Genomic DNA, 11515 nt, shown 5'->3' on the forward strand with positions numbered 1-11515 from the left:
TAGTGACTCATGGTATATTTCTCCCATTTTCTTTGATTGAGTAAAACCAATGTTTTTCTGTGCTGCTTGTCTCTTTGGACATTAAGTATGAAATGCTTTGCTCTGTGCTATTATTAATTATGATTTTTTCACCAAACATGACATCCTTTGCATACATATTCTTTAACCCCAGAACACAGAAGCACACATGTTTTTAAAAAGGCAAATCTGCCCTTTTTTTTTTTTTTACTGAGATTCAGCTTTTATCTAATTTTGTTGAAGAAACAACTTCAGATTCATTGACTTAAAAAAATAAGAGAATGACTGCCAAAAGAAGCAGACTTGGCCACATGACCATGGAAACAACTGGGTGTTTTTGCTTCGACCTTGCCAGAATCCAGTGCTTCTCTGTCCTTCTTGCACTCGGCCCTCCCAGCCAGCCTCCATTCTGTCCTCCCGTCCTGCTCTGTCCAGGCTATGCACAGAAGCAGTTCTTTGCCTTGGGAGCATATCTACTACCATTCTGAGATAACTAAAATATCAGGTAAAGGCACAGGCAAAATTAATTTTTAGGCATCTGGCATCACTTTGTGTATGCATCATTTATCTTGTAAGATTTCTAGTGCTGTCCTCAATTTTCTCCACAGCCAAGTGGGATTAGATGATATTTTAAAGTTGAATAACAGAGATTTATTCTTTAAGTGAGGATCACATTCCTAGGATCTTTGCAATTTTTAAAGTAAAAAATAAAAGCAAAGCGAGAATCAAAATCAGATGACATAATTTAGAATATAGATGTAATTTTACATATATATATATTTTTTTTTATGTTGTGTTTAATCATACTAATGGCTGCCTCCTTTGGAATTTTTTTTCTTTTAATTGGAGATATCTTGTGCGGCACAATTTTATTTGAAATACGAAGGGGTTTCATTTGAAAGAGCTTGCTTACAGAAGTCACATCTGGAAGTATATTCAGATCTAATGCACACATGTAACTCCAATTAACGTTAGAAAGGCTAAGGAAAATATACCCGAGTGGTGGAGGGGGAGGGGAGCAGGAACTGAAGAAAGAGGTTTGTGTCTCTGATTTAAATACAAGTGACTTTATGAAGAACACCAGCATGTGGCCAAATGAACTCCTATTGTGGAAAGGCACTGGCTTTCAAGACAGAATAACATTTCTGATTTGATGTTTAGTGAAGTACAGCCATCAGCACAAGCAAATGCTGAGCTGGTGTACTTAGACGAAAATGAATCGCTACAAGCTGGTCAGGGTATGAGTCTGGTTTGATCTTGAAAACCTTTAAGGTAATTTAAAAATGTATTATTTGAGGAGTTCGGCCTTGGATTTAAACATAGATTGTCTGTATTGATCAGTACTCTTATATACTAATTCTAAACATACGGCTACCTATTATTAATCATTATTTATGCTTTGTACACACATGATAAGAACAAAAAAACCCCAATTTTAATTAAACTAAAAACATAAACATCAATAACATGGGTTTCATGATAACCAATATTGCAATTTTTTCTAATAGTTAAAAAAATCAATGATAATCCCTAATGTTTTCTCTTTATGAAATTAGAGACAATGAAGATATTACAATAGATATTAATCTTATGTTCATTGTGCCTCAGAATTTTCATCAATTTTTATTTTAAAAAAAAACTACATTTGCAATTTGAAAATATACTATAGTTAATTTTCATCTTTAACAAGCTACTATTTGATATTACTCAATCATTCCAAGATTGAAATGATTATGAAATAAGCACATGATAAATATCTATGAATAATAATGTATTAAATCTGTAGATAAATTGTGGAACAGTGAGATAAAAATTCTTCATGTGTTGAAATTAGGGAGGGATTCTAATCATCTCGGCATTGGTCATATAAAAGATGTACATTAGCTGAAAAGAGCAAACTAATGAATTGTTGTCTCTGCAGTCAGCCCTAGCCACACTTGAGACAGGGCTTCATCTTCCTCATTATTTTCCCTCCACATAATGACTTCAGTTCTTTAAGCACTCCATATTCTGATGCTTTTCTCTTCATTGGGTGTGGCAGGGATCAGAACACTGTACTCCAAAATACGGCACCATGGCATTTTGAGTATTTTGAGCTGTAGGAAATGAAGAAAACCTCAGAAGCAGGAAGGTCACTCTCTGCCCTTCCCCTCCCCTGAAGACTCTCCCATTAACTGAAGAAATAACAAGGCTCATAATCTGGGAAGGAGAGTTTTATGTCTCGTAAAGGGTTGCAGCCTGCGGGTGGCCATCCTGGCAGGCTGGAAGGCAGGGCCCCCGGCCACAAGCCGGGGACACGTGCTTGGAGGCAGGGACAATAGGAACAGGCATTTGTACTGAGCAGGGTGGCCAAATGTACATATTTAACAAGCTATAGGAAGAGTTATGAATATTTATGAAAGGAGAAACACGTGCATGTGCAGTGGAGCATTCTGCCCTTCTATGGGGCTCAAGTGCAGAATAGCCACCTTATCCGGAGGAGAAGATGACATGAAAACGCCCCATACCCTGGCTAAACCCGTGCACTGGTTGGTGCTCTCTTGTCAGGAAGGAATGCTGGGGATCGGCCTCCATGTAATCCTTAGGGAAAGAAGCCGACTGGCTGTTGGAAGGGAAGGGGTGAGATGGCGTGTCCATCCTCTCGTCCCATCAGGGCTGGGAGCTCAGGTTGAAGGTTTCTTTGGGTTCCCCTTGGCTGAGAGAGGGTCTGTTCGGTCAGCGGGGGCTTAGGATTTTATTTTAGTTCACACTCATGTGACAGGTGTCCTGCCCTGTACTCTCTATGCCTAGAGGGAAGGAATGTCACCAGAAAGGCCAAGAAGAACAGGCCTTGCTAAGTTCCTGTGAGTTTGTTCCCAGTGGTTCATGCCCTTTGTCCTCCAATCACACCGTAAGAATACTGCTTCCCAGCATCTTTAGAGTCTTCACTTCTAAAGGCTTCCACATCGCTCAAAACTTTGGTTAAATAAATTTGTTATGCTTTCTTCTTGCTAATCTGTTTTTTGTTACAGGGGCCTCAGCCATGAACCTTGCCATGAGTAAGGAAAAAAAAAAAATTATGTTTTTCTCCCCTAGACTTTGTTGTACAAACTTCCAAAAACAAACAACAGCAGCCAATGCAGTGTTACATGGGTTTTCAAACCCAAATATTTTGTGTTTTATATGGTCTCTGCATGTGACAAACACTGGTATACCAAGTTGCTTTTTGTAAGACACACTTTAACAATATGATCTTTTTTTAAGTTTTTGAGGTGAAGTCACAGTATACAGTAATTTCAGAAGATGTGTTTTAATTAGAATAACATAAAGTATATAGTATCCATGCATATGAGTTTGTGAAAAATTTATATATGTATAATATATATATATGTATAAATCTCAGAACATTGTTTCCTTTTATTTCTTCCTTTGAAATACATTTATAATGGCATCTCTCTCTTTTATTAACTCTGTGGTAATTTGATACAAAGTCAAGTGTAGCGATCTGAGGACTAGTTTCGATTTCTACCTAGCTCCATTTCTTTCAAATCACAGAAATAGCAGGTACTGCACAGTCTTGCGCCTTCTTCACGTTTGCTGTGACCTTCCGCGTGGTCTCTCCAGTGTGGCCAGTCACACTGCTTTGCACAAGAAGCCCTGCCCCCATCCACAGAGCAGCTGCTGTGATACTCTCTGTGCTAATGTTTCCCCTCACAGCTAATAGCATGCACTCACCCTCCAGCTTAAAACATTATAATGGACATTTGTGAAGAGAAGCTCCAAGCAAAACTTTGATTTTTAATTCGATTTTTTAAAAAGTACTTCTAATAACTCCAGATACATGCGATCGTCTTACTAGGTTATGTATGGATCCCATATCATGCTATGGAAATATATTGACGTTGCTAATTAATAGGAGGAAAAGGGTGTCCCGGCTCCAGGATTCCAAATACTGCCCATAACCTTTGCTTCAATCATGGTTCCTGAAAGTTCAGCTGCAGCCAAGCAATTTTATAAAAGAGAGTTGACAGAAAAACTCACAAAAAAACTTCTATTTGTGGAAATCTCCCTCTCGTCTGTCAAGAGACAGGAATCAGATGCAAGGCCATTGGCGAGGTTGGGGAAGAAAGGAAGCTGTCAATCGGTAGGTAAACAGGTGAAACAAGTAGGGAGGAAAGACAGAAGGATAAAAAATATATATATTTATGTGATACGGTCAATGTTGCATTTATAAAAATTATCTTTGTTCAGTTAGTCTGCAACTTCTGTTTCTATGTGACTAAGAAGTAATGAGCTAATACCAAGAATTTATTTTGCAGCAGAACTGATTTTGGTTTGTGGCAGGGTCAAAGCAGCTTCAGTCTGATATTACAAGCACCTCCACGCACACTTCTATACCTTGATTGCTGGTTTTAATGTGCTGACCCCTGAACACTCGTTCTTGTGACCACCAAGTCAGATGAAGAGTATTTGAAGAAATTGATTTTCTTTTATTTCAAGAAGAGAATATGGCATTTTCCTTAAATATGACAGTGACAGTTAAATAATGAGAGAGATTAGTTTTATTCTGCATGGGGCCAAGAATTAGATCGGGATGATTAATGAATGGTTTGAGAGAAAGATTCCAGCTTAGTACTGGGAGAGTGTTAGCTTCCCTTAGGAGACGGCACTATGGTTTGATTGCATCCCCTAAAAAGCATGCATTGGAAACTTAATCGCCAATGCAACAGTGTTAAGAAGTAGGACCTTTGGGATGATTAGGCCCTGAGGGCTCTGCTTTCATGAGTGGATTGCTGCCATCACTTAGCCAGTGGGTCAGTTACCATGACAATGGGTTTCTGGTAAAAGGATAAGTTTGGCCTCTCTGTCTCTGTCTCTCTTTCTGTCTCTGTCTCTCCCTTTCTTTTGCCCTCCCACCACAGGATGACACAGCAGAGGAGCCTTATCAGACGTGGGCCTTTTGATCTTGGACTTCCCGGCCTCCAGAACTGTAAGAAGTCAATCTGAAGCCGGCTCAAGCCATCCTGGGCGCAGCTCGGGCCACCAGTTCAGAAAGGGCAAGAGGCACACCTTGGTGGTGGCCATGTGGTCTGACGGCAGGTGCTCAGCTGCAGGGCTGCTGCGGGGCGCGGCTATTCCCCCTAGATTTCAAAGGATGTCTCTCCCACAGCCTCAGGGTCCAGGCATGAACTTGGAGCAGGGGCAGAACTGCTGCTGAAAGTCCCCACTTAGGGCCGTGCCAAGCATAACTACGGGGTCCAGGCTGCTGCAGAGACCCTGAGACTGTAGAGATTTCCTCGTTCTTGGGAGTTCCTAGCAATGATCTCGTTATGATCGGAAGGCGGGGTGGGCAGCAGGAGGAGCATGAGAGACCCCGGGAGAGACAGGAGCCAGAAGGGGCGAGGTCTCAGGACAGCAGTCTGCACAGTGGGAGCTGGGAGCATTATTGGGATCGTGGAGGCTGGCATGTCGGGCAGGATCCGATGGTCAGCCCGGGTACTGCCCGGCAGGCCTCCAGAGCCTCGGCCTGAGCAGCCAGCACATGCCGGTGCTCACCAGTCAGTAAAGGATGATCCGCTTTCCCGAGTGCTGTAGCAGCAAGCGGTAGGTACAGTCTCCTCCTTTCAAAAACCCTCATGCGGATGTTTTTCACTAAGTAAATCCTGAAATGTTTTAAGACTTAACAAAGTGGTATTGACTAAGATGTCTTCTAATTTCCCCTCCAATTTCGACAATCTCAAGGAATTAGTGACCTGCCCGTAAGTGGAGCAGTGATGACTTCCCCGGCATGCTTCACCGCAGCCCGTCTGCCTCGCTGGTCCTCCAGGCACGTGCTTCACCGGACGCACCTGCCCACCTCAGATCCTTGTTCTCAGAACTGCAAATATTTGCATTCCTCCTGTGGTCAAGGAAATGTATCTAAATTAAATCTTTCCCTTCTTCTGTCTCTTTTTTTTTTTTTGCTTCTGAAAATATGTGCAGCAGACTAGTAGTAAAAATTATGCATGCTCCCAGAATATTCAAAATTGTGGGTTGCTCTAGCTTACCTGTGCAATTAAAGGATGTTGGCCTACCTGATATCTTGTGTTAATAGTTTTCTAAAGAATAAAATCCCCCAGAGCATGTAGTGCCCTGCAAATAATTTTACTATGGAGGGATTATGGAAATAGTATTTTTTAAAAATTCTGACACAGTTTTTAGTTCTCAGTTTATGGTACAGTGAACTGGTGTGGAGTTAAACTGGGGTTTCCTTTGTGGGTTATTAATAATAGCCTACAAAATTAATAGCCGTACCTTGCACTAATCTCACACCCCTCAAAGCATGTCATCTCAGCCTTACTGTCTCATTTCTTCTCACAGCATCCCTGTGAGATGGGGAGAAATGGATATCACTGATTAGGAAACGGAGGAGAGAGAAGGAGATTCACATTACCGCCCTGGTCAGCAGCAAAGATGAGGCCGATCTTAAAACGCCAGCCCTGCCAAGCCTGTCGCTTCTCTGGAGACCAAGTTGCACAGGAAAGATGTGCTTCTTTATTTACACTGTACACATTTCTGGAGACAGTTTGGCCTCTGCGAGTGATTTTAGAGTTCTACGGTGACTCATCCTGAGAAAACCTCCCCACTGGCATCACACAGGAGCCCACACGAACCCTTACATGGAAATCACAGTTCGTACAAACCTAAGCCCCAGTTAACCAATTTGCGCCTGTAGACGCGCAGTCATCATCCCCTACGGGAGCCCACGGTTTAGATATTGTAATTAGAGATCAATTACTCAGTCAATAGCTACCGAGTGTATCCAGAACCCAAGGCGGAGACAGATGGGGAAGCATCGTGAAGACCCTGATTGTGAGGAGGGTCCTTTTCTAATCTGTGTACTCCGGGCGTTGGAACCTTGGCCACGGCTGCGTTTTGTTCCTCTCTGTAACAATTCTTGAAATGACTCCTTTTATCACTAGGCTTTCAACATGTACAAAAACGGTTAGTTGAAAAGTGAAACTACACGTGTTAAGTAACTAGCTCATAAACATATAAACTGTAATGAAAATTATGCAGCTAGAACTTGAGTGTAATTCTTGCATGAGCATAACTAGGAGTTGTTGTAACTTCTAAACATGAGGTCAAAGAAGAATATTTCTAGTCTGTTCCTGGATAGGCTATTCTGCCATTAAACAATTCTGAGTTGTTAAATCATTTTTTACATAATAACCTTGTTTCTATTTCCTGGCAACTTCCTTGTGTGAGGGAGAGTGCCAATTGCATAAAATGTTTAATCTCTTTGAAAGCAATTGTTACAAAAATATACTTTAAGGTACAGAGTCATTATGTTTTGAAGATTCTACCTGTATGTCATTTTATATTTGCAGGCCAGTCTAGGGGATCAAGGGGTGTGTTTCTTCTCCAGTTCAATAGATGTCCTAATCAAAAATGCCACGGTCTTTGTAAGAATTTTTCTTTTGTTTTACAAAGCAGGAAAATGTATTTTATATGCTTTTTTGGGAAACAGAAAAACAAATTCCAGTTTGACTTCTCACTCAAAATCTAAGAAGTGAATCCGATAAAAATTTGAATATTATCTTGTAAAATGGCAGGCTCAATTTTTGAGAAAGGGAAACTTCGAGAAACAAAATCCAAGCCCAGTAAAGGAAGAAGTTCACCTAGCTGACTAAGAAGCTAAAAAACAATAACAGGCTGGGAGATAACTTAAAACATAAAGAACAGATGACATTTATATCCAATGTAGTAAAGAGGTCCGATGTATAAGCAACTAAAAAACCAGCAAGGAAAAACTGAATGAAGAATGTAAATAGGAAATTTGCAGAAGAAAATGTATAAACATATGTTAATAAAAGTATACTTAATCTCGTCAGTAGTCAGCGAAAAGTCAATTAAAAATAATAAAATATAATTTATTTACCCATGAGACTTGCAAAAAATTAAGATCTTTGTGACTAACCTGTATGAGATAGAGTAGAGAGAAATAGGTGCGTAGGGGAAGCTAGTTCAGTAAAGCCTTCTTGGAGGGCAAGAAGGCTTTTAATCCCTTGGGACCAGGGATTAAAAATATAAATATCCATCATTTTTGACCCAGAATGTTTTTTCATCACCTATCCTACCGAAAAACTTGCAGTTATGTACTAAGCAGCACATTTGGAAGGATGTTTAACACAATATTTATTGTAAGAGCAAAATGTAAGCAACTAAAGTCTTTGAAAAAGAAAGTGTCCAATATAAGAAATATTTTGTTTTAAAATCCCACTAAACAGAAAGCCTTAGATTTAAATGCACTAACAAGAAAAACTTTTCTAAGGTATACATTTATGGAACTAGAAAAACATTGCAGAGTATTATAGAGAATATCGCCAACTTGATGTTTTATGGAACAGAATGAAGAAAGAATAAAGTGCATCTCTCTATGCATATAGAAAAGCAAAAGAGGGTGCTGGTAAGGCACACACAAAACTGTGAAAAGCTAAAATATCTGAGGTGGTGAGTGGACTCCCGGTTGTGGGAACAATGGCAAGAAGACCACAAGGGATTGAAACCACACTTTCAATTTTTATTTTATATACTTCTTCACTTGTCCATACCGACATGCCTCCAGAAACTGAAAAGCTGAGACAGTCACCCCAGTCTCCCAAAATATGTTCTGGAAAAATCACACCCTACCGTAGACGTGGAGAATGGACCAAATCTAAACTACGCAGAGAATCTACCCACAACCGCTGTATTGGGGTGGATCTGCTTGGTGCAAGAATAAATAAGTGGAAAAGAATAAACATGAATAGAAGAGTTCAGAAAAAAAAAAAAAAAAGAAAATAGATCAACAAACAAAAAACTCATATAAAACTAGCTCAGGGGGGGAAAAAGAATTACCCATCATAACACTTTTCTAAAATCTTATTTTCGTGGGTGGAGTACGAGAAGTCAATGGCACGTGTTGGCAGAAACATAAAGCCTTAACAACTAAACGACTGCAAAGCCATGGGAAGCAGGTGTGGGTATAACAGGGGGTGCAAGGAAACAGGAAATGCCCCAGCAGAAGTCAGCTTCCCATGGATCCATGGAAAACAATAAAGAGACAAATTTATAATCTACAGTTTTGAAAACTGCCTCAGCATTTCAAAGCAAATAGCCACAGGATTGGAAACAGAAATAAAATTTAAATATTTCACATTTCATGGAAAAGAACCCTATTTTCATAGGAAGCTTTGAGTCAACCAATTATTAAGGAGAAAAGCAGGTTTAAAATTATTTTTCCTTTATAATGAAGATATAGTGGAAAAACGCATAGGTGTTTTAAATTACACACAATCATGAAGTTATTTTCAGTTTCCTATACAGTCTCTTCGCATTAAAAGAAAGGTCAGGAGAAACAGTGGGATGTGTACATTTATATTTATAATTAAAACTTAAATGAGTCTGGTTTGTATGAAGAGTTAAATCTTTTTAGAAAAATTGTGTCACAAAAGTCAGGCTCTATATATACAAAAATATATATTTTGTAATATTTTCTTAGAAAAGTATCATGATTTTGTCACAACCTATAAAATACTCTTAACAGCTCCAGTAATCGTTGCATCACGAGAAAGATCATTCTCAACATTAAAAATTATCAAAAATTATTTAAGGTCTTGCAGTTGGTCTTGCTTTTGATCTCACTTTCAATTCCATCAGTTGAAAATTAAATTGCTTATAGCACAAATTTTGTTGGCCTAAAAAGTAAATTTGCAGGAAACTACACCAGATAGACCTTATAACCAAGTTGTCACATTGATAAAGCACAAATATTTACTTTATTATACATATACAATTATGACATCAAAGATTTCTGTTTGCTCTTTCTGCCATCTTGGAGCCTGTGGAGGTCTGCTGGGAACAAGACTTCTAAAAGGCAAATATGTCTGGAAGGCTGTGGTCGAAGGCCATTTTTGCTGGCTATAAGCGCGGTCTCCGGAACCAAAGAGAGCACACAGCTCTTCTTAAAATTGAAGGTGTTTATTCCCGAGATGAAACTGAATTCTATTTGGGCAAGAGATGTGCTTATGTATACAAAGCAAAGAACAACACAGTGACTCCTGGTGGCAAACCAAACAAAACCAGAGTAATCTGGGGAAAGGTAACTCAGGCCCACGGAAACAGTGGCATGGTTCGTGCCAAATTCCGAAGCAACCTTCCTGCTAAGGCCATTGGACACAGAATCCGTGTGATGCTGTACCCCTCAAGAATTTAAACTGATGAAAAGTAAATAAATAAAAGTGGATTTGTAAAAAAAAAAAAAGATTTCTCTTTCTGCAACTTAAGTTTGATATCCATCTGTCACTATTATCTCTATGACATTTTATAAGTAATAACATTTTAAAAAGAAAAAAGCTTTATGTTATAACACTTTTAATGTCTCTTTCCTCCCCTGCTTTTTGAACAAAGGGCTCTGCATTTCACAATTATGTTGCTGCCCCTGGGGAAATGTTTTTGCAAGAGTCAAAGGTAAATATTAATATTCTTCATTTTAATCAGTTTGGGCTGTTATAACAAGATACCAAGACTGGGTGGCTTAGACAACAGACGTCTGTTTCTCACAGTTCTGGAGGCTGGGCCTCCAAGATCAAGGTGCCTGAAGATCCCGTGTCTGGCAGAGCCTCTGCCTGGTCGCAGACAGCTGTCTTCTCACTGTAGTCTCACACGGTAGAAAGAGGGGGCTCAGGGGCTCCACCATTATGCCCTAATTACCTCCCAAAGTCCCCACCTCCCAATACCATCACATCAGGGCTTCAACACATGAATGGGGGGAGGGGGGAGGCAAATATTTATGCTATAGCATTCTTATAAATTAGACAAAAAATCCAGAGTATATACATCAAAAAAGACATATACAGTAAAAACACTCAAACAAAACAATCATGGAGCTGGAACTCTGTTTATTAAAGGGTAAAATCTCCAAGATGAGCCAATCCTCATTCCCACAGTCTAGTAATATGCTGTTTGTAAGAGACACATCTAAGACTTAGTGATAACATTATCAAAAGCTTAATGACTGGTGCGTGAGCTACAGCCCTGGACCCTCAACTGGGACGTAAGTGCTGAACAAGGACCTCTTGCCTGCCTGCTCCAGTGTGGCTCAGTAGGTTTTCCTTAGTCCTGCAGATACATTTGCTCATCTGAACCTCACAGTAATTCCATCTCTATTCTCTTGAATTTAGAGAAGATAACCTCCAAGGCAAACAGCCAGTAAATCTCATAGCGGGGGCTCAAAACTAGGTTTTCTGGCTTTAAATCTGGAGCGTAGCAAATTGTGCTGAACAGCAAAGCGGGTGCCGCCATTTCTATCATCTTTGTCAACATCCCACTAGACTCGGTGTCACGTGTGAGGCATAAAATTGTTTCAGATTCAATATTCTTTCAAAATCTTTTTAAATGAAGTTGGACCAAATTTTTACAAGTTTGTAAATTTTTAATGCATGGATACTTTTTAAGTTAAAGAGGTAAGGCTTACAAGTAACAGGTTAATGTGGAA

At 39.6% G+C, this 11515-nt stretch overlaps 1 pseudogene; it reads left to right on the forward strand.

Annotated features, from left to right (window-relative positions):
* Positions 1-9858: 9858 nt before the first annotated feature.
* On the forward strand, positions 9859-10282 carry LOC105885967 (large ribosomal subunit protein eL33 pseudogene; annotated as a pseudogene).
* Positions 10283-11515: the final 1233 nt, after the last annotated feature.

This window comes from Microcebus murinus, chromosome 3, assembly GCF_040939455.1.
Source record: "Microcebus murinus isolate Inina chromosome 3, M.murinus_Inina_mat1.0, whole genome shotgun sequence".
In the NCBI taxonomy this organism is placed as follows: domain Eukaryota; kingdom Metazoa; phylum Chordata; class Mammalia; order Primates; family Cheirogaleidae; genus Microcebus; species Microcebus murinus.